Source organism: Neomonachus schauinslandi, chromosome 7 (genome assembly GCF_002201575.2).
Source record: "Neomonachus schauinslandi chromosome 7, ASM220157v2, whole genome shotgun sequence".
NCBI lineage: Eukaryota > Metazoa > Chordata > Mammalia > Carnivora > Phocidae > Neomonachus > Neomonachus schauinslandi.
In genome coordinates, this window is record NC_058409.1 from 60,885,705 (window position 1) to 60,901,264 (window position 15,560).

The 15,560-nt window shown below is 38.6% G+C and overlaps 1 pseudogene; it reads left to right on the forward strand.

Annotated features, from left to right (window-relative positions):
* Window positions 1-15,560, forward strand: part of LOC110587387 — a 57,532-nt pseudogene that overhangs the window by 41,562 nt on the left and 410 nt on the right.

A 15,560-nucleotide genomic window follows, 5' to 3' on the forward strand; every position in this document is an offset into this window, starting at 1 on the left:
GAATGATAAACTATGGACACTGTAATAGATTTGGAAGTAACTGATACCTATATTTTTCCTCTTAAGAATTATAGCTTCACTGGGGTGCCTGGGTGGCTCAGGTGGTTAAGCATCTGTCTTTGGCTCAGGTCCGGATCCCAGGGTCCTGGGATCAAGCCCCACATTGGGCTCTCTGCTCAACGGGGAGCCTGCTTCTCCCTCTTTCTCTGCCTGCAGCTCCCCCTGCTTGTGCTCTCTCTCTCTCTCAAATAAATAAAATCTTTAAAAAAAGAATTACAGTTTCATTATCTAGAATTATTATGCTTATTAATATTTCTGTAGGGGTAGTGGCTTAGAAAATTTTCAGTTGAATAGGACACACTGTGATGCAGTGGATACCAATAAATTTTGGAACCAAAACACACACACACACACACACAGAATGATAGTTTCAGTTTCCCTGTCATATACTTCCTTAGCTTCCTGACCCCCTTTACATCATAGTTTTATGGCTTGTTTGAGATTTGTCTTCCTTGGTTTAAGCTACCCTAGGGCAGCACCTAAGTCCATTTTGATCACCACTTTATCTTCAGTGACTAGCGTGTGGCACGTTATTGACAAATATTTGACAAATATTTTAAAAATTAACTTTACTTTAAAAGTAAAAAATAAAAATAAAAAAGAGCAAAAACCCCATAACTAAAATTAGATTTCATGTCCACAGTGTCCTTAATGGAATCTTTGAATGACGTTGACAGTTGAGAGAAAAAATGTTTTCCTACTCTAATTTACTTGTTCCTCATTACAAATCTTTTTCCAGATCTATTAATAAGAAATGGTACAGATGAATCACAGACCTGTACCTCTGAAACAAATAATACATTATATGTTAAAAAAAAAAAGAAGATAGTAGGAAGGGAAAAATGAAGGGGGGGAAATCGGAGGGGGAAATGAACCATTAGAGACTATGGACTCTGAGAAACAAACTGAGGGTTCTAGAGGGGAGGGGGGTGGGGGGATGTGTTAGCCTGGTGATGGGTATGAAAGAGGACACGTATTGACTGGAGCACTGGGTGTTATACGCAAACAATGAATCATGGAACACTATATCGAAAACTAATGATGTAATGTATGGTGATTAACATAACAATAAAAAAAAAGAAATGGTATTGAATTCATTTGAACTGAGGTGATTCCACTTATAAACAGAGAGGGAGGCAATGTCAGTGGTACAATTTGAGGGACAGTGAGAGGCCTGTCTGTTCAAAAATAGCCCCCACCTGGTTACCACAGTATTTGGAATCCCCATCATTGGAGTAGTGTGTTGTTGTTGTTAAAGTGTCTCCAGGAGGCCCATTTTAAGCTTACTTATTCTGCTTTTTGTAAATACAGGACAAACTTACCTTCTTTATGGGGCAGGACTTGTAATTAGGAAAGGTAGCCTTTTGATCAGTAAAATGACATCATATTGTGCTATCATTTTGTTGACTACCCAGAAATTTTTCACCTGAAAATTTGAGAGAGAGAAAAAAAAAAAAACACTGTAAAACTACCTGTTAAGTTTCAGGGAAGGCTTAGAAGGCATTCCTCCATGAAGGGTAAATGGATGAGATTAAACAATATTGGGTACAAGATTATTTGTGTGAAACTTGAGAAAAAAACCCAGAATATTCCTGAAGTATGGAAGAACCTTGGGATGTGGAAATTCAATGTATTCTTCATGTATTTGGCCTTATGGAATGAGTAGGATGACAGGGCTAGAGTTAGATGAGCAGTGGTGGGTGAGACAGACATGGGGGTGAGAAAGATAAATTGCTTAGCAACACAAAGGCCATCAAAGCAATGAGACCTTGTGAGAAGAGATGCCCTGGCTTAGGCAATCACCATCTGCCCATTCACCTAAGCCAGGAAGCAAAGGAGAGTTGGGGTTGGGGTGGAACAGATTTCACTTGTTTTACATAAAGCTAACTATGATACTGTGATTTATGATAAGAAATATAGATTTGATCTTCATCCCTGTTGCTTGCAGAGAGCTCCTAAAACCCTTGGAATTTCCTGAGTGGTGAGAGCAACAAAAATGTCTTTTTTATGTTAATGAGGTGACTTTTGTATTCTCCCCCCATCCCAGGAAGGGTGGGGCTAGTTGCCAGAACCAACCGTGATTGGAGGGTTAGAACTTTGAGTCCCATCCTAGACCTCCTGGGAAAGAGGAGGGGCTGGAAGCTGAGTCAATCTCCAATGGCCAAAGGTTCAGTCAATCATGCCTATGTAATGAAGCTGTTATAAAAATCCAAAAGGTGAGGGTTTGGGGAGGTTTCAGGTTGGTGAACAGCTGGAGGTTTAAGGAGAGTGGTGCACTCTGAGAGGGCACAGAAACGCCATACCCTTCCTGCATACCTTGCTCTATACATCTCTGTCATCTGTCTCTGAATTTTATAATAAACAGGTAATCAAAGGGGAAAAAAGAGAGAGAGGGAGGCAAACCAAGAAACAGACTGCTAACTATAGAGAACAAACTGCTGATTACCAGAGGGGAGGTGGGTGGGGGATGGGTGAAATAGGTGATGGGGATTAAGGAGGGCACTTGCTGTGATGTGAACGAGGTATTGCAAAGAAGTGTTGAGTCACTATATTGCACACTGGAAACTAATATTGCACTGTATGTTAGTTGGAATTTAAATAAAACCTTAAAAAAATTTAAAATAAGCAGGTGATCGGGTAACTAAAATGTGTTCGAGTTCTGTGAGCTACTCTAGCAAATTAATCAAACTCAAGGAGGGAGATGGGAGATTTATAGACAGTTGGTCAGAGCACAGGTAGCAACCTCCCCTCGTGACTGTTATCTGAAGTTGGGGGTTAAGGGGGGCCATTGTTGAATTCTTAAACTTGTGGGATCTAATGCTCTCTCCAGGTAGAAATGTCAGAATTGAGTTGAATTGTAGGACAGTCAGTTGGTCTCCTGAGCATTGCTTGGTGAGGGGAACCTCTCACCCCCCATACATTTTGGAATTGAGTGCTATTCGGTGGCATGGGAAAAACCTTCACACATTGGGTTACTAGAAGTGAAGTGCTCTCTGTGAGTCTGGTAGTAGTGTGAGAGAAAAAAGAAACAGGAAGGACTGGGTTTTTCCTTGCACCAGTAGACTGAACTGAGTTTTTCCTATTTACTGACTTCCTTGTTTTGAGTTTACTATTTGCAGATGACCTGATACTTGATACTCTATATAGAAAACCCAAAAGACTCCACCAAAAAATTGATAGAACTGATACATGAATTCAGTAAAGTTGCAGGATATAAAATCAACGTCTGGAAATCTGTTGCATTTCTATCCACATTGACCTACGTGTCTATTTTTGTGCCAGTACCATACTGTCTTGATTCTATAGCTCTGTCCTATAACTTGAAATCCGGAATTGTGATACCCCCAACCTTGCTTTTCTTTTTCATGATTGCTTTGGCTATTCTCGGTCTTCTGTGGTTCTATACAAATATTAGGATTGTTTGTTCTAGCTCTGTGAAAAATGTTGTTGGTATCTTGATAGGGATTGCATTAAATATGTAGATTGCTTTGGCTAGTATTGACATTGTTAGTAACAATATTTGTTCTTCCAATCCATGAGCATGGAATGTTTTTCCATTTCTTTGTGTCGCCTTCAGTGTTTTTTAACACTCTTTCATAGTTTTCAGAATACATGTTTTTCACCTTTTCGGTTAGGTTTATTCCTAGGTATCTTACTGTTTGGGGCACAACTGTAAATGGGATTGATTCCTTGATTTCTCTTTCTGCTGTTACATTATTGGTGTATAGTTTTTATTTAAATTGCGTTTAGTTAACACACAGTGTAATATTAGTTTCAGGTGTACAATATAGCGATTCAACACTTAAATACAACAGCTGGTGCTCATCACAACACGTGCATCCCTTAATCCCCATCATCTATTTACAAAGGTTAACCTGTTTAGGGACTGCTAGGGGAGGGCATGCTCAGATTTGAATGTAAATAGTCAGAATCTATACACTAAGGCTGGTTCATTCTTCGGCTTCTCCTCTACAGGTACATCATTCATTTATTCAGTGGAGAAAAAGTTGGGTTAAGAAAACAAGTGAAAATTGACTCAAATTTGTAATGATTTAGGAGTCTGAATATTTATTATGGGAATAATTAATCTATTACTTTCCTTTTTTCCTGATTTTGCCTAATAGCCACTGGAGAAGACATTATCACCTTTAACGAAGAGAAAGCAGGAAATAGAAAAGGTAAACTAAACCTACTTTGTTGAGGGCTTTTATCATGAATGAATGTTGGACTTTGTCCAGTGCTCTTTCTGCATTGAGAGAATCATATGGTTCTTAGCCTTTCTTTTATTAATGTGGTGTACCACGCTGATTGATTTGCAAATATTGAACCACCTTTGAAAACCAGGAATAAATTCCACTTGATCGTGGTGAATGATTTTTTAATGTACTGTTAGATTCGGTTTGCTACTATTTTATTGATGATTTTTGCATCCATGTTCACCAGGATATTGGCCTATCCTCTTTTGTAGTGGTGTCTTTATCTGGTTTTGGTATCAGGGTAATGCTGGCCTCATAAAATGAATTTGGAAGTTTTCCTTCCTTTTCTATTTTTTGGAATAGTTTGAGAAGAATAGGTATCGACTCTTCTTTAAATGTTTGGTGTAATTAGCCACAGGGCTCACTGTCCTTACCAAAATTTAGCTATTTTTCTTGAATAAACACACTTGGATTCTGGCAAGCATTTGTTAATTTTTAGAGCTCTGATTAAGTCAGTTTTGTCAGTGTTTCCATTACTTCTATGGAGATCTTTAACCCACCATTCCAGAAATCCTAATAGTCTCCTTTCTTCCCAACCTTGAACAAGCATGTTACTTAACATCAGTGAGCCCTAATTCCTCATCTGTAATGTGAAAACTGTAACATTAGCCTCATCAGGTTGTTGTAGGTACTAAGAGAGAAGCTATTGACCATTGTGCCTAGACTGGAGTAGGCTGTTTAGAGTAAAGGTTGTTTCTCCCCTCCCTCTTTCATACTTCTAGGTCATTTTGCACCACTAAAATCTTTCCAAGGTCTAGCTTAAAAACCAGAAGTTATTATTCATACTTGTTAAAATTATTCATACTTGTTATCTCTCATTGCCTTTGATGTTTGTATCCCAACTCACCTTTTCTTTCATAGTCCTCTCTGTATTCTGGCATTAATGTTTGGCTCCAGCAACCTGTTTCATTCAGTTGTCCTTGGATTGCATATGATGTGGAGATTTTTTCAACTATTTATGTTTATTTTCTGGATTTGCTTCTCCTTTATCTCTGCTCTCTCGCTGGTACCCTGCTGACTACATCTGCCCCCCCCCCCCCCGCCCCTGCTCCCGCTCCTTCCCAAACCAGAGCGGAATCAATGAATCAAGACATTACTTACTTGAGTAAAAGGTAAAAAAAGCATTCGGTCTCTGCTAGCAGAGCTGTTCCTGGGTGCCCAACCCCTTATTTAAACAGCCTTCAAATAAATCTCTCTTCCTATCCTATACATTTTTTTCAGAACCTCAAATTCCACCATTTCCTTTAAATCTCCTTCATGCCCAATTTGAAGCTCAGTCTGTTTTTGCACATGATTGCAATCAATTTATTTAACTACTTTATCTTTTGGTCTGTTTGATTGCATTATGGCCAAAGCTTTGGCAAGGCCTGTGTATTAGCATATCAGTCCAATGTTAAAAGCATCAGAAGGAAACACAATTTTAAAAGGTTTGAGTATAAAAATAGGCAATATTTCAGAGAGGTATTTATAAAAGGAGTTTTTGTGCAGTTTGTCCCTGCATAATTTTGCCCATGGCTCCCAAAATAAAAGTGAGTTATCTTTTAAAGAACGCCATTCAGAAAATGGTAACTTTAGACAGTATCAATTAAAAACCTGCTGTAAACAATTAGGAAATCAATTGCACACACATTTTGCCACTTCTTACAAAACAACTTCGTACTACTTTTGTCAGCCATATTACTTCTTTTTACATTTTCAAGGTTTATAGTATACACATTCTTAAACTGGCCTTTTAAACTGGGCAACAAAATATCTACATCCTTTTAAGATAATAAATGTATTTTGCAGTCTTTGTTCTTGGGATGCATAATATTTTCCATTGCAAGGCTGTACCATAATTTATGTAACCTATGTCCTATTCTGGGACATGTAGGATATCTTCCATTTTTCTCATACGAGCAATAGTTTGATGATTACTCTTATAGAGTTTTGCTCATGTAAATTTTTTTCCTTAACCTGAAGAAGGAAAAATGAAGAAAAGTTAAAAAATTTAAGTCTGGGTAATCATTGGCTATTAGGTTGACCAAGCATACAGGAATTTCAATTAATGGATACTAAACCTACCATAGTTCACCCAGAAAATTAAAACGTAAATGCTTTTTTTCCCCCGGGGTTTTGAACGTTGCAGTTAGATAACATCTGAAAAAAGATATGCTATCAAACGGTGCAGTATCTGACTAATTTCATTGTTGAGGCAGGTTTGTGAAATCACTTTCACCAAGGCTCCGCTTTGATGCTTTGTGGCTTTTTGACGTAAGTGACTACTTACAAAAACTGAAAACACGATGAAAATGTGAGGACAGTCCTGGGTTCTATACATCCCTGGCTTTATAGACTCTAGCAGATTGTGAGGTTTCAAAGTAGGCTATTATTAGGAATTCCTAACTCCTACCTTTTTGGAACAGTACATGATACTGACTTTTTCAAATATTTCATTTCCTGACTATCATATTATAAATTATAAACCTACAAATTTCATATGCATATTATTGTTCCTGTAATTGTAGTACATTCCCACCCATTGTCGTGATGGCATTTTGTGCCTCATCAGAGGCTCTGCATGTACAGTGTAAATATAGACACTAAAATAACTTTTAGCTAGTTAGTACCTTTCATACTATTTCCAAAAATTGTACTGAAACACAGGATTTCACAGAATGGGTTAAGGTTAGAGGAGTTTATTTTTAAGAATCTACCTGAATATGTGCTTAGGTTAAAGGAGAGACAATGTGCATTAATAATTCAAAATGCAACGTTTATACTTGCCTAATTAGAAAAAGCTCTTCACTGAATCCGTTGGGTGGAGTGGAGTGTCTGTATGTTACTAAAGTCTCTGCATCATTAGCTTTCGTCTTCTGTTTAGAAGTGTTAACAGAGAAGCATATACTATTGTAAATATGCCAGGACTTTGCAAGGGATAGATGGTTAAACAAACATGTATTAAGATCCTACCGTGTAGCGAGCCCTAGAGTAGGTGCTGGAGGGCCTAAGATCGATGTTTTGTGGTTTCTGTCTCTGATGAGTTTATAGTGTAGAGAGAGAAACGGACCCACAGACAGGTCATCTTAATACAATTTTTAAATTTAGTATTTAGGCAGAAGCATTACAAATATCTTGGGGAACAGAATCTTGACCCTGTCTGGTAAGGTATGGTAATGCTTGAACTCAATTTTTCAAGATAAAAGCGAGTCATAGAGGGTGGTCCATGCAGCTGGAAGGAGGGAGCAATTTCAACCTGGTTTTTTCAAGTCCCACTGTGGCCAATATATTGAGTGCAAGTGTGCAGGCTGTGTGCTGAAGTCCAGCCCGTGATGTTCTGACTTGCTTTCTTAGGCTCTTCTGTAATTCATCTGCTTAGAGGAGGCACCTTTCTGTAATCTCTCTGTTGAGAATGGTTCCTTTTTGGGCACCTGGGTGGCTCAGTTGGTTGGGCGATTGCCTTCGGCTCAGGTCATGATCCTGGAGTCCCGGGATGAGTCCCGCATCGGGCTCCCTGCTCGGCAGGGAGTCTGCTTCTCCCTCTGACCTCCCCTCTCTCATGCTCTCTCTCTCTCTCTCAAATGGATAAATAAAATCTTAAAAAAAAAAAGAGAGAGAATGGTTCCTTTTTGTATTTGTTCACTTGGAAGGGGCACTTACACATTTGTACAGATTATTTATAGAAATTAAGCCATTTAGACAATACTACTGTACTTCTGGCTTTGCACTGTTGATCAGAGGGTGAGACCTTCTCTTCATATCATCTCTAACTCACACATTCTCTAGGCATCTAATACCCCTTACTTTCTCTTCTGGAAGCCTCCAAGTATCCTGAGCTTCCTTCCTGTAGGTAGCCAAGAGCTAGCAGATTGAGAAGTAGATGGAGAGGGTAGGTCTGCACTCTGGGCTATCTGTGGTCTAGATCGAAGTCTGTACAAACTGAAGGAAACTTGGGCAGCTGGCTGACCACTCAAGGGAGTGATTCTCAAAAGGCAAGAGCTGAACAATTAGTTTCCAGAAAAGTCAGCTTCCAGGGACTCGTGGTCTCCCCACTTTCTTCTCCTTTGTACATGGTGTATGCCTTCCTCCTAATGGGTTGCTTCTAGAGACTCTGCCAGGGGAAAACTTCCCGTGCCATAGCTCCAAATCTTTCTGTCTTCCATTGTTCTTAGGCTTTGTTTATGTTTCTGCAGTGGCTGATTCTCATCCACCTGACCCTCTGCAGCCTTGGGAGAGGGAAAAGCTCCCCGGGGCGGGGGCGGTGGGGTGGGAGCGGGGAGGAACAACTGGAAAAGTTCAGAGAACTAAGTTCAGAGGTGTGTATATAGGCAAAAACAGATTAAAATTTGGAATTACTATATTGCCATGTGTGTATATGCTAGAAATCACTAAAAAAGAATGTTTTTGGAAATACTTAGGATGGTAGCCAGTGTATACAGTCACTTGTTTTATCTGAAACCTTCATTCAGTAAAACTAAGTCTCTAAGAAATAGGTCTACAGTACTGGAATGAACAGTGTACAGTAGAATATCAGAACTCCAGTAAAGAGATAAGCTTGGCCAGTCACTATCTTTGAAGTTGTTAGGCAAATATTAACCCCATAGATAATAAAGAATTGATAGTAGTTTAAATTGCTCTTCTAATCCTTGAGGGAGACAGACAAGAGGAGCCCTAAGAGTATTCAAAAGCCTTTGGGGCACCTGGCTGGTTCAGTCAGCAGAGCATGTGAATTTTGATCTCGGGGTCCTAAGTTTGAGCCTGTAAATTTCTTACTAGGTATCTCTAAGGAGCTCCAAGGAAAGGGTTGCAAACTGGGAAGCATGACTTTGAACAGAAGTGGTGTGATCTTTGGGAAGTCCCAACCCAGCAAAGTCTTTTTTTATTTAAAAGTTGGACACAAAAGTCTGATCCTTAGCCAAGAAACCCAGCAGTTGCTGTTCAGCAGCAATCAATTGGCAAGTAAAATACACATTTCAGAGAAGATATGTGCTGGGATAGAAGTATCCGAACAAATTGGAGGATGAGATCATTTGATCAGGTCTCCTGGAAGAGGTGGTTATTGACATGGAAACATGATCTAGAGCTACTGAACAACTACTGCTCCTTAGAGTAGGCTGGTTCAAAGTAATTTTTGGCATGGTGACCAAAATCCTGCAGACACTCTCCCACCACCCTCTCCACCACGTTATGATAGTGCCTCATAGGTGCAGGCTGAAGACCCCTTGTAGCACAGCGGTCTGCACGCCTGGGGTACTGGAAAGTGTCTGCTTACTAGATCCTACCCTGCATTTACAGCACTGGTATCTCTGAGATGAAATTGGAGAATCTGACTGTTCTTGGAATGACCCCGAGTAATCCTCAGGTCCATTAGCACTCTAGAGTCATTGGCTTAAAGAATACGTTATACTCCAGACAGTACTGAGACGAGAACATTTAGGATCTGTTTTCACAAAGAAGCCGCAAATGTAGACTTTAAGATGCAGATATTCCATGGTAAGCAGATATCTCTTCGTGAGAGCCTACAGAGCACTGCTATTTCAAAATAAGAGTGGATAGAGGAGAAAGAAGGGGAAAAAAATCTGGTATTTACATAGTAGCCTGCCTATATTTAAGGTGATAAATGTGCATAAATAAATTGCACCAAATATTAGGGTGGTATGCTGGTAAGTGTGGAACCACTAGCTTTTTTGGGGAAAAAAGTCCTGATTTGTAGCATTTGCTGACTTTTGGGGTATACATACTTCCACGTTCATCAATTTCAAGCTACCAATGAGTTAGCAACCGCTAGCAAAGTTCTTAAGATTTTAGTAAGTCAGTTCTTATGAACCAGTATCAGCCAGCTCCACTGATTTTATATGTAAATTACTATTTATATCTATAATTTCAAAGTTAACTTTGTAACTTATTTATTACATTGGAGAGTACATAGTTTCTTTTCCATGTCCCCACCAACATTCATATGCCCATGAATTTTTTCCCCCTTTGCTGCTCTTTGCACATCATTATGATTTTGCAGTCAGATGCTCTACCACTGAGCTATACCCCCATCATTATGATTTTGATAAGCTAACATGGCCAGTACACTTTTCATTTAAATCGCTTCTCTAGAATTATACATCTTTAATGTGCTTTTGAAAAGGAACAAAGAGGCCTTATATTAGTGACAAAAAACAATGACTACTAGACGAAGTTAAAGGTATTTTTTTTTTAATTTATTTATTTGACAGCGAGATATAGCAAGAGAGAGGGAACACAAGCAGGGGGACTGGGAGAGGGAGAAGCAGGCCTCCTGCTGAGCAGGGAGCCCGATGCGGGGCTCGATCCCAGGACCCTGGGATCATGACCTGAGCCGAAGGCAGATGCTTAACAACTGAGCCACCCAGGTGCCCGGTTAAAGGTATTTTTTAAAAGTATTTATAAAACTAAGTGGCACCAATATATCAGATACCATCTGATTTTTTTTTTTATTTCTCTTTTGAAAAATAATTTGGTTCATCGACTTGGAGGATAAGGAGGTATCTGGCTCAATTGCTAGAAAACTCTAAATAACTGTGCTTGATATTCACTGAGAAGTGGGGGCTGATGTGCTCTGGCAGCCAATGGGTCTGGCAGGGAAATATTTGTTGTATAATTTTCTGAAGAGAGGAAAGGCATGGGAGAAATCTGGGGAGTTCTTAGAACAGTATCTAAAGATATCCACATAAAATTTTTTAGAGTTGGAGAGGTTAGTGAGGAAGTTCCTCAAGATAATTCTGACTTATTATGATACCATCTATGGGCTACTCCCCATTTCTCTGCCCAATCCCCTCTCCCTTATGAAGTATGTAGGTAGGACATAGGCAAATACTGGACTAGAGTCCTGATTAATTCAGTTCCACTGAAAATTGTTCTTTTTAGAGGAAGTTAGGAACTAGGAATTTTACAAAGCATCATTAAATTTTTCTTCTACTGAGTAATTCAGCTAAAGTAATGTGGGCTAATTAGTAGGGAGGAATATTGTGGTGACACTGGTTAAAAATGTGAAATATCTGGATTATATGTTGTTAAGGACTGAATGGGGTCCCTCCTTCACAATTTGAAGCCTTAACACCTATGTGTGGCTGTATTTGAGAATAGGGCCTTTAAGGCGGTAATTAAGGTTAAATGAGGTCATAAGGAGCGGCCCTAATTGGATAGGACTGATCTCCTAATAAGAGAAGGATAGCTTCACTATCCCACTTGCCGTCCTCCCGCTCCCCCCAACCATCCCCATGTGCATGCACAGAAAACCCAAGAAGAGGGTCCTCACCAGAACCCAACTTGTGATGCTTTGATCTTCGTGATGCCAGAACTGTGAGAAAATAAATTTCTGTTGTTTAAGCCACTCAATTTGAAGTATTTTGTTAGGACAGCCTGAGCAGATTAATATATGTATTTTATAAAATGAGGCATTTTAGTACTTTTAAGCACATAAAATAATTAAAAACAGGCCAAATATTTTTTTAATCACTATCAAAACAGTAACCGTTTACACTTATTGAATTCTGCTCTTGTTGCTTCTTCATCTTTTTTGGTCAGGCACAGTCTCAGTTTCTCTGCTAGTATCAACACATTTAATTCTCACAGGGCTATTAAGCTGGTACTCACATTGTTGTTTATCCTGTGTTACAAAATGAGGAAATGAGGCACAAGGGTTTTAGGAATTTTTTCAATGCCACAGACCAAGTAAGTGGTAGCGTCTTTGAACCCATCATTCTGACTCAAGAGTCCAAGCTCTTACTCATTATGCTAGAAGAGCGATTTGTTTGTGAAATAGGGTCATTTTGTGCTTGTTTAAAGTTTTATCTTCCTAAATGCATGAAACTTTTTTTTTTTTTTAACCATGAGGCTACCCTTCGTACAAGTTATTCCTGCAGGAATGGGGGTGAAGGGTAATATTAAAAATTCGTCTAGGCTTTTTTAAGATTTCATCCCTCTTGACCCCTACACTTAGTGTAGCCATAGTGAGCCCCTGCTACCAATAGAGATGTGTCACATAACCCTGGAGTGCCGGGAAGCAGAATGTCTGAGAACCACCGGTTAATATCATTAGGTTTTTTATTACTAATAATAATGATGGGCCTGAATGACTCTCTAGCCCATAAGTTCTGCTTACTTGATGACACATGCAGGATAATATGCACAAACATAATTACTTTAACAACAACAATGTTTTTGGATGTCCAGCAGTACCTACAGGTGTGAGTAAATCCAAGAAAGTGGATCAAAATCTGTTTTCATTGAGTTTCTGTCATACTTAGTGAGAAAAGTCTAATATACCTTGGAGAAAAAAAAATGTTAATGTGAAGAAATATATTTCAAAGTTGAGATGGAAATAGTTTAAGGCAGGACTCTGTTGCAGTATTTGATTTTACAAAGAAATCTTACTCTCCCCAGAATAACTTCAGGTGGGTTTTAAAACATGTAATTGTGATAGGGTTCTTGTATATATTCCTATGTGTGGGAGCATTGATAAAACGTGAAGTCAGAAATCACATGGTAAAAGAAAAGTAGCTGTTGTGCTCACCAGAGATAAGATGGTCTGTTACAAGTGTCTGTTGCATTGGCTCTGGGAGTCTTGGTATTTTAAGGAAAATACAATCTAATAGCTTGCATAGATCTCCCTGAAGGTATAACTCGCATTATCACTTTGCCGTACATTTTATTGTCCAAACTCTGGTTAACATTCTGCTGGAGAACAGAAATAGTTGATTTCTAAGAATAAATAATGATGGATCTGTAGGATTCATTAATTTACCCTGGTGTGGGTTTTCCTTGTGGCCTTAAATGTTCCCCTACAGCTGGGTGATTGCAGTATTCCACATGTTCTGGCTTCATAAAAAGGAAGAAAGGGCTGGTTACTGCCCAGTGTTTTTTTTTTTTTTTTTTTTTTTAAGTATCTATATCTAATACACACACATTTCCTGACTAAAACAAAGGGTGACTCGGTGGTCATCAAGAGCCTTCCTGTTTTTGCTATATTTGGTGTCTTCCTGCATTCTTCCCTCTGGCTCCACAGCTCCTTCAGATCCTCTGTCATGCCCATTTGCTTGAACTTTGAACCTCCCTTGGCACCTTCTCCCAGTAGTTAAGCTCCCATCTCTGACTGTGTAAGATCTTCAGTATTTTTGAGGATTCCTCTTCTTTTTTTCATGGAATCACTAGGTAGCAGTTAACTTTTGGTTCCAATAATTAAAATGCCATTTATTAAAGTTACAAGTTCAAAAACTTAGTACTTCTTGAAGAGTGACTTTTTATGTTTGGCTTACAAATCTCACTATTAGAATTTTTAAGTCTAGCAACTTGTAACCATCATTTTAAAATATTTTGGGAAGAATATTTGGCACCATTTCAAACTGAATACCTTCAAATATACTTAGCTGAATTTATAGATTAAATACTATATGTTCAATATTCTTCCTAAATATTTCAATTGTCCAAAAGGAAAGACATGTCCAAAATTAAAAAAAATGATCTTTCTGGATAGTAAATATCTCCAATTAATATGACAAACTTATAAATACCTTCAATTTTCTTAATAATTACACAAAATAGTATAACTTTAATTGAATGCTGTCCTGTGTTCCCTCATCCTCAAAAGCCTGCAGCTTTCTGCTTGGGTTCTACCTGACTGTCATGTAGTGGTGAGAATCTCCTTTAGAGGAAAAGCCATGTAGATACGATATCCCTCAGTGCAGTTCCTTTTCTCAGTTTCTGCCTGGTTTTGGTCCCCCTCCGTTGCTTTCAAAAAGTTGTTAAATAATTTGTACAGTTTTAATTGTTTTATGTAAGAGGGTTAGTCTGATATCAACTCCTTTGTCATTCCCTGAACTGGACCTCTTGGACCAGAAACTCTTGATAAATACAAGGAGAAGGCTGAGCACAAATAAAACATCACAGATAATTACCCAACAACAAATAATGCCTTCTTTCATAGGCAAAGGTAGAAGATTTAAAAGCAGAATTCATTCGTGTCTTGCATCATACTGATAAAGTAAAATGGTTGAAATTTTGTTGTGCGGCCAGAAAAGCTACTGACTTACTAGCAAAACTAAAGGGAGGCTGCCATTTCATTTGTGTGACCAGCGGGGCTCTGGAGTTGGCAGTGGCTCAAAACTGGTCTTGAAAAACCTTGCTCTAGAACCCGTGTTGTGTTTTGTTCTTCCTTAAGTGACTTAGATACCCGACAAATAGAAGATGACTGGTTTTTCAGCCTGCAAAAAAAGAGGGATATGCCTTTAGCATATCAAGACACTTATGCAGAGTTTCATGACTGTAAGTTCTGTGAGTTTAAACTTGTGGGAGAATTTGTTATTCCATTTGAAACTTTTTTAAAATGCCTCATTAAATGCTATGGATAAAAAGTAGCAAGGAGTATGTACAAAGAAGAATGGTGGAAGAGAAGATACTTTGCAACAAAACATTACACATAAAATGTATTTGAGGGGGAAAAAAAGGAACAAAGAAAAGTAGGGAGCTGGGATACCTGTCTCAAACAAAAGAGTAACCACTTTTGTGAACTAATCTAAGCCAATCTGGCTGGTCAACAATGTCACATCAGATAAATAGAGAAACATGGGAGGAGGCTGCCTTCATGTTACCAGGTGATATTTTATGATGAAAGCAAGTCTTAGCTAACCCCCATTTCTGCCTAATGTACATTTATTAGTGAACTGGAACAAACAGTCATAGAATCTGCTCTTGTTTCCTCTGGAACATTCATCCCTCTGTCCTCAGCCACTCTGACAGGTAGCTTACATGAAAGATTTAACCTGAAGCCAATGCAAGAATATTTTGATGGCAGTGTCAGCCAACACTTGCTGGGGTCAAATGAGAGTTGTCCCCAAGATGGAGTGGGCCAAGGCCCTTAGAGTCTTGGATCTCAAGTGATTCCCAATTTGGATTTGTTGAATTTTGATGCTATCTTCCTTTATTCTCACATACTCTCTAGCCAACCATGTATTTCAAAAACCATTCATTTTAGCAATGAAAATTTACTGCTAAGATTTCTCTGTGATTAACAAAACTTCTTGTGAAGATTTGGATAAAATATTTGAATGCTTAAGTGTACTTCCTGAGTGTGGATTCCTCTTTAATCTATTTCAAATGTTAACTGAATGCCCCTGCCTTGAATATTTTAAAACTGGCCTATACCTGCATATAATACCTACTTACTGATGGATTTTTAAAGCCATTTTCTTTTCTTTCTTTCTTTCTTTCTTTCTTTCTTTCTTTCTTTCTTTCTTT